At 42.3% G+C, this 13,886-nt stretch overlaps 1 protein-coding gene across 9 annotated transcripts in view; it reads left to right on the top strand.

Moving 5' to 3' along the window:
* Positions 1 to 13,886, top strand: part of SMYD3 (SET and MYND domain containing 3) — a 344,076-nt gene that overhangs the window by 255,447 nt on the left and 74,743 nt on the right. The gene's annotated exons all lie outside the window — the stretch shown is intronic.

Raw genomic sequence — 13,886 nt, 5'->3', positions numbered from 1 at the left:
TAACTGTAAAAGCTGTTTTTTCTTTTTTTTTTTTTTCCTACAAAACCAAAGTTGTTCTTTTCTTAAGCTTAGTGGTGATTATTTTACACTTCAAAAATGTGTCCCTTCAAGCCTGCAGCTACTACAGTCACTATTCCATTAATGGGTCTGAACTTCCTAGCCAGGGTCCTGAAGGTGAATAGGAAAGGTACCTACTGAATCAAGCACTAGGCCAGTCACCCAGTTCCAGTGCCATCACTTTTGGGTTTGGAGCTGCCAAGGGAGGAGATGTTGAATCTGGTGGCAACACAAGTTTATGATGAAAGTTAATTTGCAATTCATTTTTAGGAACACAGTGACCTCCACCTAATTTCTATTCGAGTTCTCAGTGGAAGATGCTGAAAATAGCCCTGCAAGCTAAATGTTTTTATCATAATGCTTGAGTCTCAGTAATAGAGCAGATTTTGTTCTGATGTAGAAGCAGATTCTCAGTGCTGGACAAAAGCTGAGGTTTGGAGGATGGATAAGAGGCATCAAGCCCAAGAAACAAACAGGAGTCATCGAGGGGGTTTTTAATTTGTCAGGTCCAACTTACAGCAGTTGGGGCTTCTGGGAGCTTGACAAGGCTCTGAAAGGCAGATGATGTGAGAGCTGAGCTTTGAGTGTCACATGTCCTTTTCAGTGTTTAAACACCGCCCCCCACCCCCCCCAATCTCTGAGGTTTTATACTTTCTATCAAGTAGGCAAGGTAATTTTTATGGAGGAAGAACCAGAAAGTTGTGGTCTGAATCATGGTTCTTCTCTGTCCGAGACTGTTACAGTTGTGCCAAAAGAATGTGGGCAGGGATGATGGAAAACTTGATGCTTTTGAAAATTCTTAAGGCGAAATCAGTATGAAGAAATATTAATTTTTAATGGTATTTTAAAAATGCTTACTATGTTCCAGGCACTATACTAGGCACTGGAGTAGAAACAAGCTAATCAGATAGGCAGCTAATCAGATAGGCAACAGTCCCTGTCCCAAATGGGGCTCACAGTGTTAGTTCCCATTTTACAGGTGAGGTAATTGAGGTGCAGAGAATGTAAGTGACTTGCCCAAGGTCACACAGTAGGCAAGTGGGGAAGCTGGGATTAAAACCCAGCTCCAGACTTTCTTCAGATATCAAATTAGATATTTAGTGCTTCCTGGTGTATAGAGCATGGGCCGGGGAATCAGAAAGTCATGTGTTCTAAGGTCATGGCTCCACCACGGTGCACCTGGCACATAGTAAGTGCTTAACAAATACCATTATTATTATTGCCGTTTGTCTCAACTGGAACCCTTCATTTGGATTAGAACAGAAGATTTGTAATTCCGGATCACTATGATGGTGAAATTTTCATCTCTAAGCAAGGAGTCAAGGTGTAGGAAAACACAAGACGTGATTCTGAAATACTTCTTGCCAAATTCAGATTTTTATTTTTTTTTAGAAATAGGAAATGATAGAAACTGACTCACATTTCTTTGTCATAAATATTCTTGCATTTGACCCAGTCTTTTTAACAGGAGCAAATGACTGAGCTTGTGCAGTTGTGTCTCAGAGATACAGGCTATAGGAAATTGAAAATGTTTCTGGGGTCAAAAAAATTATCTTATGCATGTGCTTTGATTTATAATATGCTTCCATATTAAGTGATTAGGCAGCTCTGTTTCTGCTGTGAAGTGCACTGGAGAAGTCACTGCTTTCAGGAGCTTTCAACTTGTTAGCTCTGAAAAAATGTGCATTATTAGCTACACAGTGGAAAAATGTCAAATGTATTTTCATTATCTCTTTTTTTTTTCACTATCTGTTGCTTTTATTGTTATCTCTGATGAAATTCTGCATTTAATCTCTTTTCAACTGTTAATGCTAGATGAATGGGGTTTACCCTGTTTTAGAGGCATTTGGAAGCCCACTAGCCAGTCATTTTGGGGGGCCATCTTTCCATGCATGGCATGATGACACCCTCCCAGTCCATTGTAGTATGGTTGTTTCCTTTCCAGAATACTTGCAAAAATGCCCATTCTTCAACAGCCAAATAACCTGAAAAATACTCATTCACTTCCCCTTCTTGTCCTCTCTGTTTTTCTCCTAGTGCTCTACCTCTTGATATTCTCTGTTCTGGCCTTTGCTAATACTCAGTGACAGAGTGGTAAGGGGTGGGGTGGGGGCGGGGGAGGTGTGCACAGTTTGTCCCTGAATATTTGCAATGTTTAATTTGGCCCAAAAGTGCTTAACTTATAGAATTACACTCTAATGTCAATCCCAAATTGAGGAACAGCTGAATGCTGGTTCGGTGTGGATGGCTTTATGTCAGAACAAGATGACTGTTGCTGTTCAGAAAAGAGAAGGGAAAATGACTACGTGTTACAAGTATCTGAGGGGGAAGAAGGGAAATCACCCAGGAAAAAATAAATCAGCTCATCTAAAATGGCTGCACATTCCAGAAATCCCATTCTGAAATCCCATTCTGAAATGCATTTTGGTTCTATGGATGATCTAAAAGAGGCATAAAATCCACTTTTGACAATGGCAGAGTAAGAATGGACTTAAACTGACAAGTCTTTGCCAGTTAAAATGTTGAGAGCAAAATTAAAACAAATAAAACTGGAGAGGATTAATCCCAATTTTAAAAAGCAAATGATTTGAGGGCTAGAAATGGGTACAACCCTCTAAATTCATCCTGTGTATATAATCAATTGTGAGTCAGTGCAAGCTAACAATTGTTTGATAATTGGCAAGAAATATATTGAAAAGCCAGTGCTCCTCCATTATATTACCAGGACAAACAATCCTTGCTATATTAGCTAATTCCTAGATTGACCAGATTAGCCTTTTCAAAGTTGTTTTAATTTGAATCAATGGATAAGCGAGCCCAGATTAACCTGGGATAAGGAGGCTTCACAGTTATGGGTTATGGGCCACTGGAGGCACCTAGCAACAAACATCATGCTGCCAATATTTTTCCAATTGGGACACAAGTCATTCTGCTTCTGTCTTTCTCTCCCCTAACCCTTGCCTGTACCCTTGAGTGTTTCACTTAATTGTTGAGGTCAGACAGGGTATCATCTCCTTATAATGGAAAGTTTCCAGCAAGTACATCAAAGAGCGTGGTTCGTAATCACACTTTTAAAATATCAACTCTTCTTATTCCCGAACTCACTCCACTGATGCCTTTTTTTCTTTTCTAATTCCCCCGTGCACCTCTGAAAGTCACTTGTCTCTTGCTTCATTTTCACTTCTTCCTCAGCACAGATGCTGACTTAATATCTGAGGCTTCTGTGCATGGCATACTTCCCCTCTGCTTTGATCTCTACAAGTGACCCAACCAAATAGAAATGCACGAAAACTAAATGGAATTGCTGTCCAGAGCTATTTTTTGCTTGCAGTAGAATTGGCTGTGGTTTCAGCAGCATACAATCATCAACTCAGTCCATCGGTGAGGATGTGAGCACATACTGCATGCCGAGCACTGTACTAGGCACCTGGGAGAATACAGTACAATAGAATTCATGGACACATCCCCTGCCCACAAGGAGTTTACAGTCTAGAGACTCTGAAGCCATTCCTCTGTGAGATTATCTGGTCTTTTCCTCCAGTTGTATATCAGCATCCATTGATTACTGTGGGACTCTTCCAGCCCTGTAGAGGTTGAGGGGAAAGACCACTGCCATCAATAAGTAATCAGTAATAATAATAATGTTAAGCGCAAACTATATGTCAAGCACTATAGGTAGGTACAAGCTAATCAGGTTGGACACAGTCCTTGTCCCACATTGGACTCACAGTCTTAATCTCCATTTTACAGATTATGTAACTTAAGTGACTTGCCCAAGGTCACGCAGTAGACAAGTCTGCCTGTGTTCTATCCACTGGGTCTAGCTGCAGGCCAGTAAGTGTCCAATAGATATCATTGATTGGTGGATTGATTGAATCAGGAAACCTGGGTTCTAGTCCCGGTTCTGCCTACTGGAGATCTGCCTGTTTGTGAAAATGGTTCCGGACTGAAGAACTACCCACAGTAGTCCATGAGGGGTTTATGCCAGCAGATTAGCTGGTGAACATGGGTGGCAGAGTGCAGCAGTTACCAAGGCAACCCAAATGCATGCCAAGTTACCTTGCTGTAGTCTCTTCGGCTGTCAGGTCATCCTGCATCCAAGTGATATTAATTGACCATTTCCTGGGTGTTGAGCACTGTACTAAGCATTGGGAGGGTATGGTTCAATAGAGTTGGTAGATATGATCCCTGCCAGGGATCTTACAAGGAGCTTGCAGGCTAAAGAGGGAGACAGATATTAAAATAAATTACAAATAAGGGAGATGGCAGAGCTGGGGTGAATATCAAGCACTTAAGGGATACAGATCCAAGTGAACTGGCAATGCAGAAGGGAGAGCAAGTAGGGAAAATGAAGGCTGAGTTGGTGAAGCCTCTTGGAGGAGATGAGATGTTAATAGGGCTTTGAGGGTGGGGAGGGTTGTAGTCTGTCGTATATTAAGGGGGACAGAATTCCAGGCCAGAGGGAGGATGTGATTAAGAGGTCAGTGCCAAAACAGACAAGATCAAGGTACATTGAGTAGGTTGGCATTAGAGGAGCTAAATTGGCAGACTGATCTTCACGTTATCTCTAAAAGCTATTCCTGAAAGACAGCAATGAATTCTGTATTTAACGCTATTGAATTACTGTAATGCTTAATATTTTGATGCTGGCTGCTTTAATTAAAATTCAGTTTCTGAGATGGTGGCCACATGCAATCTGTCTGCCTGAGGAACACTTGCAGCCTGGGGAATAACCAGCTCTAACTCTGGTTAAAGTTCAGCCCACAGCTGCATTTCTTTTGTTTATTGGTCAGGCTTACACTACAATCCAGATGTGGGATTGGAGCATTATAACTTGTTTGCTTCTCCGTGAAACTCTGAGAAGCAGCCAGCACCACAGTTACAGGGCAGAGAGAAATCAAGAAGCATCAGCCGATGCTTCGCCATAGTGAAGTCATGCATTTGGCAGCTTGCTTTCATTGCCAAGGATTGGTTATTCATGTGTATTACTAAGTAGAAAGTTGAGGATGCCAATTCCATCTCTTCAGATTTCATCCCAGAATTGATCTCCCATCCTCGTGTCTCTCCCCACTTCAATCCATACTTCATGCTGCTGCCCGGATTGTCTTTGTCCAGAAACGCTCTGGGCATGTTACTCCCCTCCTCAAAAATCTCCAGTGGCTACCAATCAATCTGCGCATCAGGCAGAAACTCCTCACCCTGGGCTTCAAGGCTGTCCATCACCTCGCCCCCTCCTACCTCACCTCCCTTCTCTCCTTCTCCAGCCCAGCCCGCACCCTCAGCTTCTCTGCCGCTAATCTCCTCACCATACCTCGTTCTCGCCTGTCCTGCTGTCGACCCCCGGCCCCATCCCCCAGGCCTGGAATGCCCTCCCTCTGCCCATCCGCCAAGCTAGCTCTCTTCCTCCCTTCAAAGCCCTACTGAGAGCTCACCTCCTCCAGGAGGCCTTCCCAGACTGAGCCCCTTCCTTCCTGTCCCCCTCGTCCCCCTCTCCATCCCCCCGTCTTACCTCTTTCCCTTCCCCACAGCACCTGTATATATGTTTGTACATATTTATTACTCTATTTTACTTGTACATATCTATTCTATTTATTTTATTTTGTTAATATGTTTGGTTTTGTTCTCTGTCTCCCCCTTCTAGACTGTGAGCCCACTGTTGGGTAGGGACTGTCTCTATATGTTGCCAACTTGTACTTCCCAAGTGCTTAGTACAGTGCTCTGCACACAGTAAGCACTCAATAAATACGATTGATTGATTGATTGGTCTTTGTTACAGTCAAAGATTTCAGTCCTTACGCCTCTGGTGAACTACAATTTACAGTCCTTCTGTGGTGCAGTTGTAAATATGGTAGCTAGAAGAATGCGAGGACTTAATGCCTTTTTTTGAGAAATACAGAACAGCATAAATAAGTGTTCCATGGGCCCTCCCCAACGAAACCTCTCTCCCTGGGAAGAACCTCCTAGAGTTTAAATAAATGACAACCAGCCAACCTACAAAGCCTTAACTTTTTTAATTCATTTAAAAATATCCCTACAGAAGTATGCCTTTGAGTTGCAACATCTTGAGTTCAAAGTTGCTGTGGTTTTTTCTCTAAGGGCTTTTTGAGCAACATGAAGATTGAAACCCTGAGACAATAGGGTTTACAGCTGTTGTGGTCAAAGTTGGTTTCAGCTTTTGGGTCCTTGTTTGCTCTTGTCTTTTTTTCCAAACAGCAAGGCCGCATTAAATTTGCATAGGCTTTCATTTTTTGAAATAATTTCAGAGCTCCCAATCACTTAATCCTCATATGCCCCAGTCACGGAGAGGCTGGAATAATTGTCCCCATATCATAGATGGGGACAGTGAGGCACAGAAAGGTTAAGTGAAGTCACAGGTCTAGGGCCAGTGACAAGATTAGAAACCAATTGTCCTGATTCCCAAACCTGAACTCACTTTCCAATGGGCCAGTAAATCTTTACAGTATGAAACTTGAAAATTATGTATTTGCCTGGAGAAAGAGGGGGCAGGGAGGAAGAGTGGACGATCATGGGAGGTGCTATAGTTAAACAGAGTTAAGTCCCTCTTTCACTATAAACTAGAATGTTCAGAAACCTCAACCCCACATTATGAAAAATGGGTTCTATCCCCAGGAGATGGAAATGAAACGTGCTCCTTTCTCTTTAACCAGGAATGAGTGTGGGTCATGGCCATTTTGAACTCTAAATTACAAGAGTCTTGGTTTCAGGATTTGAGACTAAACATTCCCTGACTATTACAATCTCAGCACTGTTATTTTTTCCCCTTCCTTCATTTTCTGAGCAGCAGGACTATGAGGGGGTAGAAAAGAGAAAATGTTTGGACTTTGAGTCATCTTCACCTTTCACTGTTTGGGCTTTCTCAGTAAACAGACATTTCAATACCTCAGCTTTTAGTTCTTGTCTGGGCCAGTTCCTCTTGTAGTTCAACATGGTTCTCCACTTGCCATTTATTCATGAATGCGAGAATGTATTTATTGAGCTTTGTCCACTGTTCAAAATTCTTCTGTTAAATCCTGCTGATCTAGGGGGTATCACAGTGATTGTAGATAAGTGTCTACTTTGTGCACTTATATAGGTCGATGTGCCTTACAGGTGATATACTCCCATGGTAAACACACTTATCTGTAATAGTGACTTGGGCAAGTGGAAGAGTGGCTATTTGCAAGCTTGCTTAAATTCCTTTATAATGTTAGCAAGCACAGTTTCCCATAAGACACATTTTTAAATGCACCAGTGTTTTCCAGATATCTGAAAGTATTGCCCAGAGCAATAAATGAATATATTGTAAAACAGTGTTCAAATATGCAATATAGTTGCATATTCAAATAATGCAAGTATGTGCCCATAATGAAAAAAATTTGAATCTGGTTTTATTCTCTTTGACATCCTTTTTAGCAAAAACAAATCTGTGCCAGTCCCCTCTCCCCTTTTTGTTTTTAGAGCCCCCTGGGAGTCAGGAACCATGTCTCATTCGCACCTTTGTTTCTTTGGTATATTTTTTGTTTGTTTTAAGGTATTTGTTAAGCACTTACAATGTGCCAGACAACGTATTAAATGCTGGGGTAGCCACAAAATAATCAGGTTGGAAACAGTCCATGTCCCAGCTAGGGCTCACAGCCTTAATCCCCATTGTACGGATGACAGTAACAGGCACAGAGAAGTGCAGTGACTTGCCCAAGGTCACACTGCAGACAAGTGGCAGACCCAGGATTAGAACCCAGGACCTTCTGATTCCCAGGCCTGTGCTCTATTCCCAGGCAACCTTTAAGTGGACTTTTACTTGAACAGGGAAATGTTCAAAAAGGAAGGCAGCCAGAGGGAGGATATGAGGAGGAGAGTGCTTGGGCAACCAGCTCCTGAGTAATTGAGAATTGGCTGTAATCATGCAAATAGGAGAGGGAGTGACTGAGCTGTAATTGATTAGGCTAGGATACCCGAATTTTACCCAATGACAGCACAAAGTGGGCTGCTTGCCCAGAGCACCTGTGCCTATATCTAATGTGCTTAAAAAGATAATTATACAGCCCCCTTCCAGAACCACGGGATAGAAAATTGCTGATTGATACTCCGAGTCCCTCCCTGCAGCCAGTAGGAACAGAGTGCATAAGCATCCCTGGAGCACTTTGTTTTGCAGAGGACCCATGGAATGGACTTCTTGGGTCTGAGTAAGACCCTCACTCACCTCAGAAAACAAGAGCGCACCTCGAAGACTGGGACACTAAGGTAACAGCCAGAGCTCATACCTGCTGAACAGAGCAGTGTTCTGTTTGAAATGAAGTACTGATAGGAAGGAAAATATTTTCTCTTATTCATGGTGGCATGTGCAGTGGAGGAAAGGATGCAGTGGAATTCCTCATTTGACTACATTAACCAGGAAGCCAGCTCTCCAAATAGCACGAGTCAAGTACGCAAGACAGAATATGTTTGGGGTTTTGCTATTAATTCTTTAATAACAAGTGATGGTAGAATAAGGATGTCACGCTCCATTAAAAAAATGAGGTAAAGTAAAAACCAATAGCAAAAAGGATGCAGCATGACAGAATTATTGTCATTGATTTCTTGAGACAAAATCCTTGCTGCTTTTTTCAAAGGAAGGGGAATATAATTTTTTGGTCTATGTAGAAAAATAGGTATTGTTGTTGTTACTAGAGGGTCTAGAGACAGAAATCCAGTCCTGCAAACAAATTTTGGCTGATGGAGACATAACGTTGTACTAAAATCCACCAAGCAATAGTATTTATTGAGCAGTTACTGTATGCAGAGCATTGCACTAAGTGCTTGGAAGAGTACAGTATGACAGTTGGTAGACACTTCCCCTTCCCACAAGGAACTTAGAGTCTAAAGATTAAAGCCTACAGTCACAGTTTGCCTTAATTTGTTGAAAGTTTTGGCAGGACAGTGCAACTTGGTTCAGAATTTTACTGAATTTCACTCAGAGCCGGAAAAAATACATGGAAACAAATCAGCATGTCTAAAGAACCAAGACCCTAACCAGCTGACCTGGTGAATCATGCATTCATTCAATCATATTTTTTGAGTGCTTACTGTGTTCAGAGCACTGTACTAAGCACTTGGGATGTATAAGTTGGCAACATATGGAGACGGTCCCTACCCAGCAACAGGCTCACAGTCTAGAAGGGGGAGACAGACAACAAAACAAAACATGTGGACAGGTGTCAAGTTGTCAGAACAAAATCAAGAGACTCTCTTCAACTTATTCCCCCAAAACCGATGGCAGAGTCTCAGGGTCCCTCAGGGAAGGGGTGGGTTCAGATTGGGAATCATTGGCAGATACATCCCCATCTTGGCCAGTTCCTGCCTCAGCCACTGACACTAAGCTAGAGAAATCCATAAATATGCCTGCTACAGTAAAGTGAGCTGTCCTCTCCTTCCCCTTCATTCCCCCAACCCCATTCCTTCCAGTCCCCCGACCAGCCCCTAACACCTTCCTAGGAAAGGGGATTGAAAAGGAATTGAAAGGAACATAGAGGCCATCAAATAAGCTCACTTTGGGTAAGGAACATGTATACCAACTCTTATCCTCTCCCAGGTGCCTAGCTGTGTGCTCTGCACACAGTAAGTGTTCAGTTGATATTGATGATGAAATATCTCATGGGGCCCACCTGGGTTTCTATTTGGGCTCAGGCATATGGGCCAGGGGTTTGTTTCCTTAGCTAAATTCAAGAGATATCTTTTTTGAGGAGTTTTAAATCCAGAGGGATAGACTGTAAGCTCATTGTGGACAAAGAATGTGTCTGTTACATTGTTGTTTTGTACTCTCCCAAGCACTTAGTTCAGTGCCCTGTACAGTAAGCCCTCAATAAATACAACTGAGTGATGGTTGTTTGGAAAGCAGGCCAGTTGGGTGTGCTGAGTCCGGTGGAGCAGGCATCTTCTATACTGTTTTTAATTGTTTTCCTGTCAGCCAGATGCATTTCAGCAGCGTTTTGGCTGTCAATAAAATCTCCCAACTCTGGCCCCTTTCTCATTACGACAAACCGATTCATGAGTGAGGAACTATAGGCACCAGCCACAGTGGTGTGTTTCTCCACTGAAGCACGGTTATACCCGGGACCATTAGGAGAGAACAGAAACGACCTGCCTGTCTCCTAATGTCCCTACTGCAATAAAGCAGGGAGGCAGAAGGCATGAATTCCATAGAAAAAGAACATTAAATTTCCTTCTCTACCCATTCTGAGAATAGCCAGAGTGTATAATATACAGGAGTAATTTCAAACCCCCATAAATAAGTGAGATAAGTGAAATGTGGTCCATGTTTTATATGATCTTTCTTCCTGTTGCTATTGGCTAATTTGGGGCTGTTTTGTTCTCAGAAATGATATAATTACCTTGGGCCTTTCTATAGGTTGAAATTTAACTCTGACACTCATTGTTTCAGACATCTGCAGTTACTCAAGGGAGAAGGCAGTTGAACCTTTTTTATTTTAATGACTTCATTTCATACCTTCTAACACTACTTAAATAATCCTTAATAGGAAATACCTATGCTTGTACACCTACTTCTGCTTGTGTTTCTTAATCCAAGGAATCGAAGAGGCACCCTAACTAAATTCTTTCTATTTGGGAGCAAAGTAATAAGCATAGAACTGATATTCAGAACATTTTCATCATTAGAGGAGGCCTCACTTGTCAAAATGAAGAAATACACAGAGTTCTACATAACTCATATCCCTCACTGCTTTTCCGGTTATCCAGAAAATACAATTAGGCATTAATGGGAATTACTGGGAATGAAATTCTCGGCATCTCTCTCCTCCCCCTGTGAAGGGTAAACATCGCACAACTTGAGAAACCTTTTAACCTTCATCTTTTAGAAGGGATGTTTGCTGTGTCACGTCACCTAACTTGGGATTGCAAATCAGGGTGGTCCCTCGCTATTTAAGAGTTAAGCTGGCATGAATTTTCTCCAACCTGAGAGGGGGGTGAAGGGGTCTTTAAACCCAGCCTATAATTAAGTTACGGGTCCCCTGTCTCACTGTGTGATTAAAAGGTGGTTTTTACTGGTCCTGGATTGGAGTGCCACTCAACCCAGATGCATTTTAGGCAGCTTTTGTTTGCATCCTTCTTGTGTTAATATTCACCTCTTCTACCTTCTATCTGGCACCCAAGGTGCTCACACTATATAATTTGGGAGTGGGAGAATCATTTTGAAAGCACTTAAAGGGTCACCTCATGAGCTAGAATGCATACTTTTCTTACCTTGCTGATGGCAAAACCCACAAAAGCAGAAATCTGGCACAGTCTCTGGAATCAAGCATGCCCAGCTCTGCTGCTGTGGCTCAAGGGTTTGGCCTGGAAAGCGGCGGAGAATAGGGTAACATGGCCTTGTTAGCATAGGAGTGGGCTTGCAGGTCTGTGTGGGGAAATGGCGGAGGTGTTGCTATCACTTCCCTGGGCTGCAAAGCTCAGCTGTCCTAGATCCACCCTGTGGTGAATTTTCTCAGTAGAGAGGGGCTGGTTAAATTCACTGCTAAAACTGCAGGCACACACATAGAAAGCACACACACACTCTCCTCTGAAAAGCTAGGAAATCCTGGAGCTCACTAGGTGTAGTTTATTTCACATGCAGTAATATGAAATTCAGGCTCTTAAGTTTCCATTCCCTGAGATGTCAAGCATGATAAGCTTCACTAAGTCCCCCCTGCCAAAACTTCTCCTGGAGACAATATTCAAATTGGATTCTAAATAACATGTGCAGCCACAGCCTCACATTTATCTTCAATTTGCGGATCACCTTAAGCAGTTGTTTAATATTTAATTGCATCTGAGACCGAGTTTTTTCCATTGTGTTTTCTTTCCCATCAGGTTGGAGGCCCTGACTTAATGCTAAACATAGATGCTGTGGGACCCTGCCTGGCTGTCCTGGCTATGAGTCAGTCTAATAGCATAATCGAGCACAGACCATCTGAGTGCTTTGAGTTACAAAATAAAACAAACCTCAATTAACATGTCAGGAACCTGTCCAGTGGTGAATTTTCATGTCAAAGACATGATAAAACCTAAATGACTTTGGAAGTTCTTTTTTTTTTTAAATCCTAAACTGAAGCATCTTTTAAACATGATTTAAGTGTAAAAGTAGAGCTCATTTTGTAATTAAACTTTTTAAAAAGGCAAAAGACCAAGTGCAACTGGGGTCAAGAAAGTTCTGTCATGGAGGGCTGCTGACATCCATAGAAGTCTGATCAGAGATGCTCTCACAGGTTAAAAAGCAGTCTGGTGGTGCTCTGGAGTGTCCCAGAGGCCAAGTGAGCTCAGATGTAGACCCAACATCCAAAGAGTAGCCAGCAGCAAATTTGCTTCTTTGGGACCCTGGAGTCTGGGTTCAACCATGAACTTGTGGTCCGGACAGGAAACCTGTACTCCCTCCCATTTCAGAACTGTACCTTTCAGGTGGGCACGAATCAAACCAGCCTGTAGGGATCGCAGCGTGGAGGGGAGCTTCTTTGTCTTTGTAAAATAGTAATGAGTCCTGCAGGAGCAGCAAAAATGCAGCACCAGTGCAGAAAGGAACAAACTTCCATTGCTCACCTCGCGACCAGGTTAAAAGTAGTGCCTCCGGTTTCTCGACTCACACGTGGGTGGGTTCTCACATTCCAGCTCATCATCATCAATGGTATTCAAGTGCCTATTCATGGCAAAACACTGTATTAAGCACTTGGGTGGAAATTTTTGCCAACCAGGTCTTTAAGCAAGCTAAAGGGAGTTGGCACACAGACAAAAATGATTTACAATCAGTGGGAGCAGGAAGGAGCAAAAGGTTACCAGAGGAACTAGTGCAGGTGTAGCAGGTTGCAAATAGCTGGAGAAATCATTGTCGGTGAAAATAAAATATATGTATGTACCAAACTGCTATGGCTAGGAGTGAAATCTATTAGTGCTAAGCATGGTGGACAGTTGACATGCCTAAAGTAATGAGAATGAATCAGGGAAATTGACTTCCTCTTTAAAAGCAGAGAGTGACATTTGTTTATTTTAAACAAGCACATGCATCTTATGTGAGCATCTTTTCTGTAAAGATTTGCTGAAGTCTTAAATCCTGATGCATCTCACTAAACTTGCTTAGCCAAAAAAGGTTAGTTGAACAGTTCTTATCCATTCATAGACAAAGATTTGTAATCATTGTGTAGAGGGATGGTATTTTGGTTAAAAATAAAATGGTCCTTTTTTTTCCCTCTCACTGTGTTCCTTCCATTGGTAGGTTTCTTTGAGACCCTATTCCAAATTAGTAGTAATGGTAATACTGTGCACCACAGATTGTAATGCACTGTATTAAGTGCTTAGGAAGTACAACTGAAACACAAGGCACGTTTCCTGCCCACAACTCCTGCTAAGTCTCTGAATGTGCTACCTGTAGCATCCTATTTTGAAACAGTGACTCTTCATTAACAGGAACTTTTGATGACCTTGCCCCTCCCATTTAGAGAACAAGACATATCTTAGTTGTATGGAATTGGAGGGATTTTTTTATTGTATTTGTTAAATATTTACTACTTGTCAGGCACTGTTCTAAGTGCTAGGGTAGATATAAGATAATTAGGTCCCACATGGCGCTCACAGTCGTAATCCCCATTTTTCAGGTGAGATAACTGAGGCACAGAGAAGTTTATGATATGCCGAAGGTCACATGGCAGACCAAGTGGTAGAGCCAGGATTAGAACCCAGGTCCTTCTGATTCCCAGGCCGGTGTTCTAGCCAATAGTTGGTTCAACTAGATGGTTCAACTGGGGATTAAATATCAGTTTTCCTTCCCCCTTAGACTGTGAGCCCATTTGGGTAAGGGATTGTCTGCT

Source organism: Tachyglossus aculeatus, chromosome 19 (genome assembly GCF_015852505.1).
Source record: "Tachyglossus aculeatus isolate mTacAcu1 chromosome 19, mTacAcu1.pri, whole genome shotgun sequence".
NCBI classification, from domain to species: domain Eukaryota; kingdom Metazoa; phylum Chordata; class Mammalia; order Monotremata; family Tachyglossidae; genus Tachyglossus; species Tachyglossus aculeatus.
The sequence above is the reverse complement of the archived record's forward strand: the minus strand, read 5'-3'. Positions and strand labels throughout refer to the sequence as shown.